Source organism: Dryas octopetala, chromosome 1, assembly GCF_963921425.1.
Source record: "Dryas octopetala chromosome 1, drDryOcto1.1, whole genome shotgun sequence".
NCBI classification, from domain to species: domain Eukaryota; kingdom Viridiplantae; phylum Streptophyta; class Magnoliopsida; order Rosales; family Rosaceae; genus Dryas; species Dryas octopetala.
In genome coordinates this window covers 12827195-12845828 of record NC_141366.1, presented here as the reverse complement: position 1 = coordinate 12845828, position 18634 = coordinate 12827195, and the positions used below count along the sequence as shown (strand labels likewise).

Below are 18634 nucleotides of genomic sequence, written 5' to 3'. Positions count from 1 at the left end.
CCCTCAAAGGCAGATATGTAGATTGATAGGAGCATGATTAGATTCACTAAAATGGTAAAATTTCCACCATGGCAGAAGGATACTCATACAAGGCAAGCCAATGTGCATTAGACACACACCTCTATCTAATTTTTCCATAATGAGAGTGTCAACCTGATGCAAGGTTTTACCAAGTGAAAAAGGCAAGCCAGCAGAATGTAAACTCATTAGCACTATTAGTAATTTAGTAAGGTCTATAAAATCAACACTGAATTTAAAGTAAACACATATTGCATCTAGACACTGTTGATATTATAACAGTAGTATAAATAACAGTGACATGTCATCTACACAATCAACAGTTACATTTCCCAAGAAATCACGAGCCACTGAAACTTTCTCATAATCTTCATATGGCCTATTTCTACATGGAAGGATACAGCGTCCACCAAACCGCTGCTGCAAGTAGATGATTAATTGCAGCAAATAGCAGACTCACACAACAAATAATGACATCCGAAACGCCGGAGAAAAAACCTGTGTGAGGATTAACAACAGACTTGGATGACCAATCAAGGAAAGATCGTAGGTTCGAACCCTGTGAAGGTCATATGCGTGTGGAAGCACACACATAAAAGTAAAGAGAAAATTTTAATAAAACTACTCGTCTGTTACACCATTTTCTAATTGAAGATGCGACATTCAAAATGTTTCAATTAAGGACTCCTAATTTACTTAAAGCACCAATTAAGAACTCTCCGTTAATTTTTCACTAATAGCCGTTAAAAATTGGTCATGTGACCCGCACATAACCACTTTTTGGGGGTAAAAATGTCTTTTTAATCAATGTTAAAAAATAATATATAATAAATTAAAATAATTATAAAAATTAAAAAATTACTTGATCATATTTTAATAATAAAGAATTTCTTTACAAAATGACAATTATTTTCTACTAATCGATTCGACCAAAGGTGCATTTAATAGATGCCAAAGGGAACTTAATTGGGAAGGAAGATGGCCGTTAAGAGCACACGGTGAGACACCAACAAATTATTAAACAAAATTTACATCAATGTAGCAGGTATGTCGTATACTCGTATGACAAGAGGTCGATTTTTGACAAAGACAGTCTCTATAAGAATTGGTTAAAGTATCTGTAAGTAAGTTTACGTGTATCGATCTCTACATATAAGTAAATTTATTTCAAACCCCAACAAGAAGATATAAATCGATCCTACCAACAGGTTTTGGCCTTGTTTGATGCATGTAAATAGCTTTTAAAGAGATTTATTGGTTCAGCCAAGTACCTTATAAAAAAGGTAATTTCAGACTATAGGATGACATTATCATCAAACTTCTAGCAACAGAAAACTTCTATCAACAATGATGTTATCTTATTGAAAAGCAAGATGGAGGTGCATACATTGAAGCTTACATGTTTGACATAAAAAAAAAAAAGATAAAAACAAGACGCTAAAGCTTACAATTTTTTAGACCCAGAAGGCTACATGCTGAAAATACGAAAGAAAGAAAATAGCAGCAGATTCAGAACTCTCCAATTCACCCTTCAGTCTTCAGTCTACATACATTGATCCCCATGACAATTATGATTCAGAAACTGTAGGGACCTTCTCATATACACCCAACTCTCTCCACTTTTGAGGAAGAATGCAACAACCCCCAAACCTTTGCTGCAAGTAAATGATCCCAGCAAACAGTAGACCTACAAAAGGAATAATGACATCCCAAGCAGTGGAGTAGAAATCTGCCACAGGACTTGCATAAATGTATGACCCATCCAATTGGTGATGAGCAGAGCTGTGAGCCCTGAAAAGATCATATGCATGTGGCAGAAGCAGTGTTTTCAAAGGCGAGCTTCAGGCGCGCCTCAAGGCGCGAGTCATGGCGAGGCGGCGGCCGATTGCGCACGACGTCGCCGGACTGTGAAAAACGACTGAAAGGCGACGGCAAGGCGTTGAAGGCGTACGCCTCTCGACGGCAAGGCGCTGAAGGCGTTGAAGGCGTCGCCTCGCGACCAACTCTGCGGGATTTTTTTCAACCTCTGTTCTAGGTTTTTTGCACCTCTGTTTTGGAGAAGATCGGTTGGAGAAGAACCCACTCTTCCAACCGAGTAAGATCGTGCAAGGCAAAGGTTGACTTGCAGTTATGGTGATGGCCATCAGGCTTTGGTCTTTTTGGAATGAATAAAATCTTCCTGGAGCTATTTATCTATGTTTGGGCCATCAGGCTTTGGTTTTACAGCCTAAACAGTCCTAATACTGTTTTTATTTATTTTTTAATTCAAAAACATTTTAAAATATTAATTTTTTTACATGTGCTGAAAAGACAACAATACCCTTGCTTATATATATATTTGGGTCTTATGTTCTATATATATACTTATACAGGAGGCTTCAGTTGCGGGATCCCGCATCCAGCCTATTTGCGGGAGAAGATTGCTGGCCGTTGGATCTCATTAAAAGAGATCCAACAGTGGAGGCTTTAACATATCTCTAACCCGCATAACCCACTTAACCCATCCCCCAACAGAGAAAACCCACCCTTGCGCCCACGACCCAGCAACCGACCACCACCATCACCCAGCTCGCCGTCGACCCCCACTTCCGACCTAAGCTTACCGGCGAACACACCAGGCGCCGGCCACCCTCCCGAGCTCACACTCTCCCCTCATTCTCTCTCTCGCCCCGTGTCTCTCTCTCTGCTCTCCCCCTCTGTGCGCAGCACCGGCCATCAACGCCGGCCTCCCCTCGCAGTCGCCACTCTCCGGTGACCTTCCCTCAGGCCGGCGACCTCGCCCAGCACTCCTCCAGCCAGCCCAGCCGCACGCACAGAAAACCCAGAAAACCAAGATTCTCTTAAGGTTCTCGAGGCTGATATTCAGCATGCCAATATACTGTGAGTCCACCCCCCTTCTTCTTCTTCTTTTTTATAATTTATAATTTGATTTTTTCTGTTTAAGTTAAATTTTGAAACTGGGTTTGTGAAATGTGAAACACAGTGTAGGCTTCTGAATTTGTTCTCTTAGTCGTGTAATGTTTTTTTATGGTTTTCTATATTCTACATTTACTGTTTTGAGGGTGAAATTCTACTCTGCAATATCCAAAAGGTTCAACAATGGCGCATGAACTTCAAATTCTGTATTAATTTTGGTTTTGGTTTTGCTTTTGATGGCTTGTTTCTTAGACAAAGCAATGGACACACACACAGAGGGTTTAATTATATTGCGTTTCACGATTTTTCTTTTTTGAAACATATATCCATATGGGTATGTGTACAATGTGTATCTAGTGTCTGTTGTTTTTGCTTTCATATTTATGCTATACGAATTCCAATATATTGACCCGAATTCGCAAGCTTTAATATTGATGTGTATAATTAGTATACTTAAGTGAAAGTTTGCATTTCTTCTGCATATAACCTTGGATATACTCTGTTGGCTTCTCCCTGTTATGTTATCATTAGATTCTCTGTTGCTGGTTAGAATTGAATGCTGGGGGGTTGCAGAATACTTGTAATCTTAAAAAGAAGAGTGAGGTTCAGCCCACAACCATTTATAATTTTAAGTGACACCATCAGTTTAGATAATGTTCAGCTTCTGTTCTTGCTTACCATTTTTTTTTTTTTTGAATTTGTAACCTTATTTTGAAATATTTGCTGACCCTTTGAATGCTTTGTTGGATTAATAGACCAAGATAATACTTTTGTGGTAACAGTTTAAGTGATTTTTGATGTTACTTGAATAAAAATATGTATGCAGGGCAGCTTCCATCCCCAAAAGCAAGGATAATACTTTTGTGGTAGCACTATTCATATTTCTCTGTACATGTATGTTCCTCTTTGTGGTTCTCTGACCTGTGCTTTTTTGTATCTCATGTTTTTCCTTTCAGCAGACCTCCATTGAGATAAGTAAAATACGCACTGAAGGGGACCATGTGCTTACTGTGTTCACTGGAGAATGCATGACATGCAGGCAATGCACATCAGGTAAAAGCAACATATGTGAAGTACTGGGGCTGGAAAGGAGAGGTGTAATAAGAAGTCGCTAGAAATGCAAATATATGTTCTGTTGGTGCAGTGGACTATTTGTATCTCCATTTATGGTGCTTTAGGACAAATATTGATTTGAAAAATGTTAAGTTTGACATTCCAACTCATTCGAAGTTTGTCTTTTTGCATTTTGATTACATACAGTAAACATGAAAGTGATCAGAGCATAGTTTCTCGAGCAATGAGATAATGTACTTGTGTTTAAACTTTTCTTCAAACATAATCCAATTTGGTTGGTGATTTTAAAGTTATGTGGGTTGTACTGAATGATTCTGGCTTCCAACACAAAGACAAAGAGCTTCATACCAATTAATGCAATAATCATTCTACCAAGAACATTGTCAAATTTTTAGAACACACATGGCCATCATTCATACATAACCATTACAAAAGTAAGGATTTGAATACCTCATTCCAAAGCAATAATACAACCAAGTTTGTTCTTGTTACAAAAGGAATAAACATTACAACAAAGTAACTTTAAACATAAAAAACATCAAAAGTAGTACAACAGTTTTCATGAGAAAGCCAAATCTAGCTTGGTTCCTCCTCTGGAGTTCTTCCTCAAGTGGATTTCACTGATTACCACTTTGAGGCTGCCTTCCGCTCTTGTGCTCTTGTGCCTGGAGAGAGAGGGAGAGAGGGAGAGAGTGAGTCAACCACTTTGAAAAGAAAAGAAATTAGTACTCAAAGTATTAAGGCAAGGAGTACCACAGCTAATGTGTAAATCATACCTACTTAAAAGTGGTGAATGCTAAAACTGAATACGATACAGAATTAGGGAGAGAAAAAGATAGTAATCAAAGTACGATATCCAATCTACGCTATTTGATGCTTATCAATGTAAGGTATCTAAATATAAGCCATTTCATGCTTGAACTAGAATCCCAATGCTTAATTCTTAGGATAGAATAGAATTCCATCAAAACTTGCTTTTATTGCATATATTTGAGAGTTAAATATGAGAACAATCATTCTGTTGCTGGAAGTAATTAAGTTGGGGAACACTTGACAGATTTAAAAAATTGATGAGTTCAATAATTTCCTACAAGTGCATTCTGACTTCATTAGGATTTTTCAACATAAATTGGATTGTTCTATTTGGTCCTCTACAATTAAAATTCCCCTTATTATGCTAAAGTGTTCTCTTATCACCGTCAAGCAAGGAAACAGAAAGTAACCAGAGAAACAAAAAAGGAAGAATGAGCATTGAGCCAAGGGAGCAATTTATACAAATAAATAAATTCTGATTGAAAAAGTGGGGTAAATTTTTCTTCTCTATCTCTGCCTCTCTCTCAATCCATTCGTTGGCAACATCAAGGGGACACAATAGAGGAGAGAAGTTCTCAGGGCATTTTCATAGCCATTCATAAAGACACTTGAACAAGGTAAGCCTATGAGCAATCAACAAATCAAAGAAAGCCTATGCATTTTCACTTTCAGCATTAACCTCTATCACAAAGAGTCTTTTGGCACCATGAAATTATTTCACCATATCAAAATAGCATCCAGAGTAAGAAGCAGAGGAAAAACCAAACAAAAACACTTATAAGAAAGTAACCAACAATGCAGCAACCAACAATGCAGCAACTCTTTCAATACCAAGCACAAATGCCCAAAATAATCCGTAGTTTCACGAATGGCAGTGGGGGGTTCGGAGTTACTATGGGTGCTACCCAAGGTGGCTGCCCCAACTCTAAATTCAACCAAGAAATGCCTAATTCCTCAAACCCACTCAAATCCTTCAATCTTAAACCACAATTGGGGTTCCTAGGAATAGAATTTATTATTCAAATCAACAAAATAGCCCTCTAGTCCGAAAATTTAAGAACAACCCGAATGGCTTCAAAACCCAAAATTTTCAAATTCCTATATACTCGAATCTAATCAATATCAGTTAGGAAAATAAAAGCCCAAAGGAAGAGGAAGAAATCTCACCAAAAATGGAGGTGATTGGCGCTGGAAATTGGTCAGAATCCGACGAGACAAAGGCGAGCCAAACTGCTGGTTTTCTGGGTTTTCTGTGCGCGCGGCTGGGCTGGCTGGAGGAGTGCTGGGCGAGGTCGCCGGCCTGAGGGAAGGTCACCGGAGAGTGGCGACTGCGAGGGGAGGCCGGCGTTGATGGCCGGTGCTGCGCACAGAGGGGGAGAGCAGAGAGAGAGACACGGGGCGAGAGAAAGAATGAGGGGAGAGTGTGAGCTCGAGAGGGTGGCCGGCGCCTGGTGTGTTCGCCGGTAAGCTTAGGTCGGAAGTGGGGGTCGACGGCGAGCTGGGTGATGGTGGTGGTCGGTTGCTGGGTCGTGGGCGCAAGGGTGGGTTTTCTTCTTCAGGTGTGGGTTTTCTCTGTTGGGGGATGGGTTAAGTGGGTTATGCGGGTTAGAGATATGTTAAAGCCTCCACTGTTGGATCTCTTTTAATGAGATCCAACGGCCAGCAATCTTCTCCCGCAAATAGGCTGGATGCGGGATCCCGCAACTGAAGCCTCCTGTATACTTATATATATATTTATCTATTTATATATGTTTATATATATATTTATAATTTTTTTATTATAAAAAATATATACCGAAAAGCTTACGCCTTAACGCGTTGAGGCTTACGCCTCGCCTTCTACGACTAAAACGCCTCGCGTCATGTTTTTGCGTCTGAAAACACTGGGCAGAAGTCTAACAAAAGTTGTTCCGATGTAGAAGGAAACGGACAGAACATTTTCCTTTGATTTGGAGAACATGTTGAGCAGAATTTGAGGTAACAGAAAACCATCCAAGACCAAACCAGCGTAAGATTTCACGGCACCTAAAATGGGATGCTTTTGATAACTTGAAACCACCACAGCATCATTGTCACTCTTCCTCGAATTCATCAGAAGCAAAGTAGCCAAGGCCCCTGCAACATATACTGGTAAAACCACAATGAGAGCCTTCTTCTCCATGATCCAAAGCTCCTTTTGGGTTCCATTTGCTGATCTTTCTGACCATGTTAGCTGCAGTAGACGGAATTGCAACAAGAAAGCTATCATGGTTATTACCCTTACAATTACCTCATTGACTTCAAGCCATCCACCACTTCCAAGAGATACATTTTGGCTGTTGGTGTTATGCCTGAACATGGCTTCAAAGTTTAGCATAAGAGGTATCATGTAGCCTAGTGTTAGAATTAGTAACATGAAAATGGAAATGGAGGGAAGCAAATCAGGATGCTTTTTCACATGGAAGAGTTGTAATGCCACAAAAACACATGCCAGTGTGGTTGATATGAGAACCAAGGTGATCTCCACATCCATCCGCCAAATGGATCTGTCTACTTCAACAATGTAACCTGCAGCAGAAGACAATTCCATACGGTCAAAATGAAGAGGATCATACTTTTCTCGTGTGCTTTCAATAATCCCCTTGACAAAACCCGGATTCTTCTTTGAATTTTTTGGAGGGAAATGAAAATTGACAAGAATCTCACAATCTACAGAATCATTTGTTGGCTGTAATTGACTGTTTAAGCCAAGATATCTGCAGCCTACCATGCACAGGCTTCCTTGTGTATCGTCATAGATCCCTTCAGCAGAAATCTTCACTTTGCCCAACTGTTTGAAATTGATGCTTATTATGTAGCTGATATTGAGGGGGATGCTGTCATTGTACCTGTAACGCACAGCAGCCACAGAGTGTCCAATGCCTGCGCTTGGTTTTGCAGGAATTTCATTTGAATACCAATACTGCTGGTAAAGCCTATGCCAACAGAGATAGGGACAGCATAGCCCCATGCAACTTCTCCTTTAGAACTTTTAACAGACACGTCAAATCTCATGTCATAAGAAAATGGATCTGCAGCTGGGTAAATGTTCTTCTTATCATAAGCAGCCTTCCTTCTCGAGCACAACTTGGTTACTTTGTCAATTTTAGTATACTCATATTTCAAGCCTGGAAGCAGAACCCTTCCAATATCATTCTCAGGACTTCCAAATGCGATGCTTTCAAAGTAACCCAACTCTGTCACAGTTTTGTTGCTCCAGATTTGCCCCACAGTGCTACTTGTGGTTCTGATTGTCCATATTGCAGGAAATCTCAAGCTCAATCTTGTTGAACAATCACCCACGTGAGTACTATTAGTAATAGAATCTGTTGCATTCAAGAATTGACAAGCAACAACACAAAGCTGATTTTTCTTTGCATCCCATGACCCTTCCCCAACCAATGTTGTATTGGGATTGAAAGGCCTCTGATACCAGCCATTGTTACTGTCTGCAAATATTACCAGAACTCTCAACTTTCGTTTATCCTCTGAACACCCAATACTCTTCAACGACACAACACGAGGCAAATTGAACACAGAGAATGGAGTGCAGTTCTTTGCAGAAATGCAATGGCTTGAATATTTGAGATCAAATTCATGCCTTAGTACTCTTGAGAGTACTGAACAAAATCTCCCTATTGGCAATGAACTTGGAGGAACATCACTTCCACCAGAACAACTGTTATCAGATTTATTTGAAACCAAAGTGTACACATAGTTCATACGAGGAAGCATCAAAATAGATACTGGTTTAAAATAAGTTGGATCAATCTGAGAACTCATAAAGCTCTCTAAGGTTCCACTAATCAAACTTGTAACACTAGTAGCATTCATCAGATTATAGAGCTTAAGAACAGCAGGAACATTAAGCAAATTACCTTGTTTTGAGTATATAGAACCTGATCCAACCATACAAACCTTCCCAGAATATATTGACCAGAACCCACTTAGACTAAAGCTTATCGAACTTGGTCGATGAGGAATTGATCGAGACCTGTTATATCGAGGCGGGTGAGTTGTGACATTTCCCACATAGTAAGTCGACCCACTGTCTCTTTGAAATCGAAGACTTCCTTGAACCTTGAATAAGCCTTGTACATAAGTTTCTTCAACACTCCTGGCATTGAATTCAATTGAATTTTGGGGCTCATTATAAGGCTGATATGATGATTCTTGACTAAGAATGCCACTGCCACCACCAGTGTAGTAACCTGTATGTTGTGGGAGAAAGTGAAATTCTGAATATCTTCTTGGGGTTGACCAGGGAACAGTTGAAGCACAATGATCAGCATAATAGGTGTGAAAAGGTGCAGAAGAGGATGAAACTGAGTTCAAAAAAATGGTGGTGAAAACAAAGAAGAATATAAGAAGCTTTGGCAGTGTGTACCACTTCTTCAAAGAGCTGGTAGCAGAAGACTTGCACTTCCTGGAGATAGCCATAGGTTCTTTCTCCATGTATATTGAAAGAAAGATGAACAAGAAAAAGAACAAAAAGTTATGCAATGTGAAAATACTGTGATATTGCATTGTTTTTATGTACTTAGCACAGTCTGTATTGTATTCTTTTATTGACAATTTCAAACCAAATAAGGAGTTGATCATGCCTCTACTTTTCATAAATAACTGAAAAAAACAAAACCCGTGACTGTGAAAACAAAGCTGAATTGAGTTTTTTGTGAATGCCTATAAGGGACAAAGATGAGGGGAAAAAGTCAAAGAAAATATTTAGGGAAATGATAAATGCACTCCAAAACAAGATTCTCACACTCCTTTATGCACTCACAGATCATGAAACCACTTTTGGAATGCAAATAGCAGTTCCCAATATATATATATATATATACATACATACACACACAATTGGCAAAGTTTGACTCAGCCAAAGTTTCTAAAACTCTTGTAAAAATCCTGAAATACTTCCTTGAGTGTTTGTGTTTGTCCTTCTTAGTGCAAAACAAAGTCAAACAACAATCTAGTACTTGGCTTCAATGCATATGCCCCAGACAACTCTGGTGCAAAATATTGTTTTAAACCTTTAAGGCAAGCGTGATTCTTTACAAGCCTCCGAATCATTATAACCTTCCTCATTAGTCATGCCCAGCCCACCAACAAGTTTTGGCCTTCTTTGAGGCAAGATTTCTTGTTCGAGCCATTAATTAACCATATAAAAAGGCTAATTTCGATCAGTATAAGATGACAATATCATTAAACTTCTATCAACAATGACGTTCTTATAGAAAAGAGAAATGTAAGTGCATGTTGTTAATTTCCATCCAATCAGGCCTAATTAACAGTGCGTGAACACATTAAAGTTTACATGCCTCACATAAAAAACATGAAAACGAGAAAATAACAGCAGACAGAACATACTGTCCAGTTCTCTCTTCAGTCTACATACACTATGACAGAGTGAATACCAGAAATGGTGTGCAAGACTGATCAACATGGCAATTACGATTCAGTAAAAGTAGGGACCTTCTCATATGCACCCAAATCTCTCAACTTTTGAGGAAGAAAGCAACGACCCCCAAACCTCTGCTGCAAGTAAATGATCCCAGCAAACAGTAGACTCCCAAAAGTAACAATGACATCCCAAGCAATGGAGTAAAAGTCTGCCACAGGAGTTGCATAAATGTATGAATCATCCAATTGGTAATGAGCAGAGCTGTGAGCCCTGTAAAGAACACATTTAAGTGGCACTAGTCTAATATAACTTGTTCCAATATAAAACCAAACAGACAGAGCATTGTTCTTTGATTTGCACAACAGGTTGAGCAGAATTTGAGGCAGCAAAAAACCATCCAACACCAAACCAGAAGAAGATTTCAAAGCCACCAAATTGGGATGCTCCTGATAACCTGAAACGACCATGATACCACTGTTGTTCTTCCTCCTATTCATTAGGAAAAAAGATGCTAAAGCCCCCAGAGCATATACTGGTAAGCCCACAATGAGAGCCTTTTGGGTCCCATTTGCTGATCTTCCATACCATGTTAGCTGCAGAAGACGGAATTGCAGCAAAAAGCTACCATTGTTATTACCCTTACAATTACCTCATTGACCTCAAGCCATCCACCACTTCCAAGGAACACATTTTGGAGGTTGGTTTTATGTATGAACATGGCTTCAAAGTTTAGCATAAGAGGTATCATGTAGCCCAGAGTTAGAATTAGTAACATGAAAATGGAAATTGTGGGAAGCACATCAGGGTGTCTTTTCACATGGAAGATTTGTAATGCCACAAACCCACATGAAAGTGTGGTGGTTATAAGAACCAAAATGATCTCCACATCCATTCTCCAAATTGATTTGTCTACTTCAGCCACGTTACCTGCAGCCGAAGACAAATCCATACCTTCAAAATGAAGAGGGTCGGACTCCTTTCGTGTGCTTTCGATCCTCCCCTTAAAAAAACTCACATTCTTCATTGAATTTGTTGGAGCGAACTGAAAATTGACAAGAATGTCACAAACTACAGAGTCACTTGTTGGCTGTTTACTGTGTGAGTCTAGACTTCGGCAGCCTACCATGCACAGGCTTCCTTGTGTGTCATCATAGATCCCTTCAGCATAAATCAGCACGTCATTTAAGATTGATTTGTCAACCTTTCCGTAATATAGCAGTGTGATGCTTATTATGTAGCTAATATTGTAGGGATTGCTGTGGTTGTTGCTGTATCTCACAGATGAGCTCACAGGAAACGTCTGAGGAGAGCTCACAGGAGACCTTGAATACCAAAATGGCGAGTAAAACCAATTGCCAACAGTGAGAGGCCAAAAACTTCCCCACCCTACTTCACCTTTAGAATTTCTAGCTGACATAACAAATCTCATGTCATAAGAAAGGGGATGGGGGTACGTGTTGGTCTTGTAATTAGCACTTGCAGTCTTCTTTTTTGGGCACAACTTATTTACTTTGTCAACTTTGGTATACTCATATTTCACGCCCAGAACCATTCCAACATCATTGCCAGAATGTTCAAATGTTATCTTTTCAAAGTAACCCGACTCTGCCACAGCTTTGTTGCTCCAAATTTGTGCAACAATGCCGCTAGTGTTTCCAATTGTCCATACTGCAGGAAATCTCAAGCTCAATCTTGTTGAACAATCACCCACATGAGTACTATTCAAAGATTTCGTATCCAAGAATTTACAAGCAACAATGCATAGCTGATTTCTCTTTGCATCCATGAGCCTTCGCCAACTAATGTTATATTGGGATTGAAAGGCCTTTGATACCAGATGTTTCTGTCTTTAAATTCCACCAGAACTCGCAACCTTCGTTTATCCTCCAAACAGTCAATACCCTTCAACGAAACAGCACGAGGAAAATCAGACACTGCAAATGGTGTGCAGTTCTTTGCAGAAGTGCAGTGGCTTGAATATTTGAGGTCAAATTGACGATTTAAGACATTTCTTGAGCGTACTGAACAAAATCTCTCTATCTGCAAAGAACTTGGCGGATCATCACTTCCAGAAGAGCAACTGTTATCAGATTTATTAGAAACCAGAGTATACTGGTAGTTCATACTAGGAAGCATCATAATAGAGACAGGTTCAAAACTATTTGGATTTTTCTTGGTCATGCTCTCTAAAGTTCCAGTGATCAAACTTGTAAGACTTGTGGAATTCATGAAATTATAGAGTTTAAGAACAGCAAACAAATTTTTCTAATCATTTTGTCCATTGCAGTAACTAAATCCAACGCCAACCAAACAAAGCTTCCCAGTAGATTCTGACCAGAACCCATCTAGTAAAAAGTCTATTCTTGGACCATGTGGAATTGATCCAGACTTTTCATAGTTATAGATGGCACCAGTATACAAAGGCAGGCTACTTGTGGAATTTTCCAGAAAGTAAAATGTACCATCTCCTTGTAATCGAAGACTTGCTCGAAGCTGGAACAGGCCTTGTACATAAGTTTCTCTAACATCCCAGGTGTTGAATTCAAGTGAATTTGGGACCTCATTGGATGTTTTTTGAATGAGAATGCCAGTGCCACCTCCATCGCTGTAGTAACCAGTATGGCGAGGGCCATTCTGAGGATCTGCATATCTTTTCGGGCCTGACTCAGGGACAAATGAAGCACAATGATCAGCATAAGACATTTGGAAAGGTGCAGAGGAGGATGAAACAAAGTTCAAAGAAAAGGTGGTGAAAAAAAACATGAATATGAGAAGGTTTGGCAGTGGACACCACCACTTCAAAGAAGTGGTAGCAGAAGGTTTCCTGGAGATAGTCATAGGTTCTTTGGTCATATGTATTGGGAGAAAGATGAACAAGAACAAGAGCAGAGAACAAGCCAGCAAGGCAATGTGAAAATACTTTGATGTTCTAATAGTGTTTTTAAAGGCGAGCTTCAGGCGCGCCTCAAGGCGCGAGTCATGGCGAGGCGGCGGCCGATTGCGCACGACGTCGCCGGACTGTGTAAAACGACTGAAAGGCGACGGAAAGGCGTTGAAGGCGTACACCTCGCGACGGCAAGGCGTTGAAGGCGTACGCAAAACCCAAGATAAATCCGCAAACCCAAAGCGCCGCAAAACCGATGCCGCCAAAATTCAACCCATCGCAAGTGGTGGACTACGTCCGAGTCACCAGAGGCGACGTCGGCGCTGCCAGTTCGCTCACCCCCCCAAGATAGGTCCACCCGTGAAGAGGAGGGGGTTGGGTTGGGCTTGGGTGAGGGTGAGGGTGAAGGGGTGATGGGGTGGGGTGGGGTGGGGTGGGGTGGGGTGGGGGTGGGGGTGGGGGTAGGGGTGGGGGCGGGGAGGGGATAGCGCTGGACTGCTGGGTTGGGGACCTTGGGGTGGGGGATGCTCAGGGTGGGGGGAAGGGAGTGACTTAGAAGAATTTGTATATATTTTTTAATTCAAAAATATTTTAAAATATTAATTTTTGTATGTTCTATATGTATACTTACCCAGGCTCCTTCTATTGAGGTATACCTCAACTTATTTATGTTGAGGTATGATCTTGTTGGGGCCCACACGAGTCATTTTGTGACGATCTGAACCGTTCGCAAGAATCATCTTCATTGATAGATCATTCTTGCAAAATATTAGTCAAATCCGAAATCATTTGTCTATCTAACTTTGATAAAACAAATGAACGGTTTCAACGAAAATATTTGGTTCGTCCATTTATTTGATCAAATTTAGATAGGCAAATGATTTCCGATTTGGCTAATTTTTTGCAAGGATGATCTATCAATGGAGATGTAAAAAATGAATGGTTCGGATTGACACAAAACGACTCGGGTGGGCCCTAATAGGGCATACCTCAACATAAATAAGTTGAGGTATACCTCAATAGAAGGAGCCTGTATACTTACCTATTTACCTATTTACCTATTTACCTATTTATATATATGTTTACCTATATACAGGCTCCTTCTATTGAGGTATACCTCAACTTATTTATGTTGAGGTATACCCTATTGAGGTCCACATGAGTCGTTTTGTGTCGATCCGAACCGTTCAATTTTTACATCTCCATTGATAGATCATCCTTGCAAAAAATTAGCCAACTCGGAAATCATTTGCCTGTCTAACTTTGATCAAATAAATGGACGAACAAAATATTTTCGATAAAACCGTTCATTTGTTTGATCAAATTTAGATAGGCAAATGATTTCCGATTTGGCTAATTTTTTGCAAGGATGATCTATCAATGAAGATGATCCTTGCGAACGGTTCGGATCGACACAAAATGACTCGTGTGGGCCCCAACAAGATCATACCTCAACATAATTAAGTTGAGGTATACCTCAACATAATTAAGTTGAGGTATACCTCAATAGAAGGAGTCTGTACCTATATATATACTTATATTCTATATATATACTTATAGCATGGGTTTGGTCTTATGTTCTATATATATATATATATATATACTTATATATATATTTACCTATTTATATATGTTTATATATATATTTATAATTTTTTTATTATAAAAAATATATCCCAAAAAGCTTACGCCTTAACGCGTTGAGGCTTACGCCTCGCCTTCTACGACTAAAACGCCTCGCGTCATGTTTTTGCGTCTGAAAACAATTACCTCTATGTACTTAGCATAGTCTGTAGTACCAGGTCAACTACCATCCCACTATACCCCAGCAATAGAAAAGTCCTCCAGTGGTCCTACTGCTTCAATTCTAATGCCTAAAAATATTCTTTTAAACAAATTAAAAAGTTTGATGATTAAGTTGAACAACCAATAGAATCAAAATTTTAATTTGTATTACAGGTTTTATGAAAATTATTCATTGGTTGAGTTGACTCTCGAAAGTCAAACAGCAATAATTTGATGTATTTAATTGCTTATAGCATAAGCATACAAGTGGACCAAATTTTTGGGTCCTAAACCAACAAAGGTAAACATAAAAGATACCCATAAAATAAAAAAAATAACCATTTGATTCAAGTTTTGAAGGCTTGGAAATGATAAATCAATTTCATTCCTACGTTTGATAAATGCGTGGAAGGGAAATGATTTCTTGACCCATTAGAATCTGAAGCACCCGAAGGAGGGAAAATGAATCCCTTAAAACAAAACAAACAAAATAGCATTATTTAGCATGTTTCACAATTACACTTAAACATAAAACACAGCGAAACAAAAAATAAAATTAGTCCAAGATATTTACAAGATACTAAACAACCAGCAATCATCCAACTTCAAGCAACAAAATGACCTGAAAGAATTAACTAACATGGATCACAGTTTCATTTAAAAATTATAATATGACATTGAATTGGGCTTATTGGCTTAATTAGGATTTTAAAAAAAGTACATATATACATATATATGGGCCTGATATTTTGGGGGCCCTCCCAAATTGAGGGCCCCGTGCGATCGCATAGGCCCATCCTCTAATAGCCAGCCCTGATTATGTAGCTAATATTGTAGGGGTTGGTATGGTTGTAGGGTTGTAGTTGTATCTCACAGGAGAGCTCATAGGAGAGCACTCAGGAGATCTTGCAAGTATATCTCCATCTTCTAATAAATACTAGTAAAACCGATGGCCAACAGTGAGAGGCCAAGAACTTCCTCATGCAACTTTCCATTTCCGTTTAGTTTAAGTTTTGGAGAATTGAGAATGAGAAATCAATTTCATTTTCATATTTGGTAAATACAAGGAAGATAAATCATTTCTTGGCCTAAGGGAATATTCTGATGCCCTTATTGAGGAGAAAATGAAACCCTTACTCCAATTTAAATAAATAATAGATGAAGATATAATTGAAAAATTAACACTTTTCATTTCCAATTCTTGCACAACCCAAACATGCAAATGAAAATAAAAATATAAATTCTGGTTTGCTTTACAAGGATTACCAAACACATGAAGGGCCTGTTTGGTTCACGGAAATTGATTTCTTGGGAAATCAATTCTTTTGAATTTTCCAGGGGAAAAGAAATGTGAAATTCCCTTTCTTGTGTTTGGTAAGCTTGGGAAAGTAAACTATGAATTGGAAGCAATAAATGCTATGTTTGGTCAGTTTTTCAATTATACCATAATCTATTATTTATTTTGAAATAACAGTAGGGTTAGTTTTATCCAAAAAGAAGCAATAAATGTTTTCCCTATAAGGGGAAAATCAATTACATTGCTCCAGTCAGGGTTTCATTTTCCCTAATAAGGACATCAGATTTCCTTGGGCCAGGAATTGATTTCCATTTCCTGCACTTACCAAACATGGGAATGAAATTGATTTCTCATTTTTAGACCTCCAAAACTTGAACCAAACGAGCTCGAAAGAGAATTTCACATTCCCTTTCCCCGGGAAAATGCAAGAATTTGATTTCCCAATGAACCAAACAAATGGGGGTACATGTTGGTCTTGTAATTAGCACTAGCAGTCTTCTTTTTTGGGCACAACTTATTTACTTTATCAATTTTGGTATACTCATATTGTAAGAAATTAATAGACTTGATCCTTGTTCTATTCGGATGCTGACATTGCTAATAATACTTAAGAGCCAAGTGACAGGAGTATTAATCAAACTACAACAGGAAAAGCTCAACTAAGTCATATTCCTAATCATAATGGGATTATGATAGTGAGCTGCCTTATACTATAAACAAGGCATTTATTAATTAGTCATTATATACAGTTATATTAGGATTGAACCATAGAGATCTTAATGGGAGGTACACGGTTTGATTAAGACTCTATATAAGGCTCAGGTCCCTAACCACACAGGACATCGATCTATGCTATTTGGTACTCTGCCCCATATTGATTAAAGCTTTGAAGAAAGACTGTGTTGGTTTGCAGGCTTGTGCTCTTAGACTTCAAGATACTTGCTGCAGACGACATGGCTTCTTCAGGTAAGTTTATTCTCACATGTGTTATACTTATGCAATGGTGAATATACATGTCTAGTGTTTTTATGTTGTGTGTTCATAGAGAATATGTATAAAGAGTTTTGATGAATTTCCTGCAAGTATACAGGGTGGATGTAATATAGTATATGGATAAAAGGTTGTCGTACCCACGAGGATTATTAATTTAATTCAAAAACTTAAATTCCTTATTTAGATCTAATAAAAATAAACACAACTTAAAAATTAAAAATGACTTTCAGAAGAGTATTGTGATGATTTATGATGAGAGCAAATGAAAACACACAAATTAAAAACAAGGATCAAGAACAATAAGTAAACTAATGAAAATAAATATTATGGTTTAACAATCAATTGGAAGAACTAGGGATTCATAATCAACCACAAGCAATCCAGTTTAGGTTTTAATACATTCAACAAATTCTTTTGATTCTTTAGATGATAATTCTCGTATCTAAGTTCCTCTCAGACACTTAGACCATAGTTTTCCTTAAGTGCATGATTCTTTCCTTCTCAGGCAAAGGTCGTATACCCTAACATGCAATTTATCCTTCTCAGGCACAAATTTAACAAATAGGATTCATTACGCTATAGAAAACAAGAGAACCAAGCAAATCATTATTCTCTCTCGAGCAACAATGTAATTTACCACACTCAACCACAAGAAGCTAATTCAAATTATATTGCCTCTCAGCCTCAAATTCAACTTCAAATTTACTAGATGCAAAGCCCTAAGGTGCGCAGTCAAAGAACTTAACAAATAGCAACAGTTAAAACAGTGATTAAGCATTCATCTAAAGAACTAAAAATCCATTAAATAAATATTAAAAACCATAAACATTCATGCTAGGGCATCATCCTATCCCTAGAAAAAGGGTTTAGTTGCTCATGTTTAAAGAAAACATAATTAAAAACCTAGAAAGCATTAAAAACTTATGAACTATGACGACGGATGGAAGAAAACAATGATGGCAGCCACTTCTTGTCTCTCCTCTTCAAAAAGAACCCTCAAGATGATGATCTCCTTCCTTTTAAATAAGAAACAAATCATTTTCTTCTTTGGTAAAGACTTTCCTTGTTGGACTTGGATTATTCTTATGATGAGTTGTCATTGATGGTTTGGCACCCAAAATCCCAACAAAAATAGGATTAGACCTTAAATAATAAACCTGGATTCCTCTAGATACTTCCCAAATACACATAACATCAATTGGGTTCCAAGAAAGAAATCTAAAAAGAATTACTTTGCATTTTCGCACAAAATTTTCTGCCTGAACTGCCTTCAGTCAAATAGCCATAACTTCTCCTAGAAAAATGCAAATCACGAACCGTAAAATTCCTCGGAAAGCTAACATCCGTATCTTTCCAACGGTATAGGGCACAACATCTGGTTTGCTCCGAGGAGGTGCAGTTTATTCCGCGAACTTGACTGATCTGCCCAGTA

At 38.6% G+C, this 18634-nt stretch overlaps 2 pseudogenes; both read right to left on the bottom strand.

Annotated features, from left to right (window-relative positions):
* Positions 1–1586: 1586 nt before the first annotated feature.
* Positions 1587–9294, bottom strand: LOC147298040 (uncharacterized; annotated as a pseudogene).
* A 996-nt stretch (positions 9295–10290) lies between these two features.
* Positions 10291–12946, bottom strand: LOC147298039 (uncharacterized; annotated as a pseudogene).
* Between the last annotated feature and the right edge of the window lie 5688 nt (positions 12947–18634).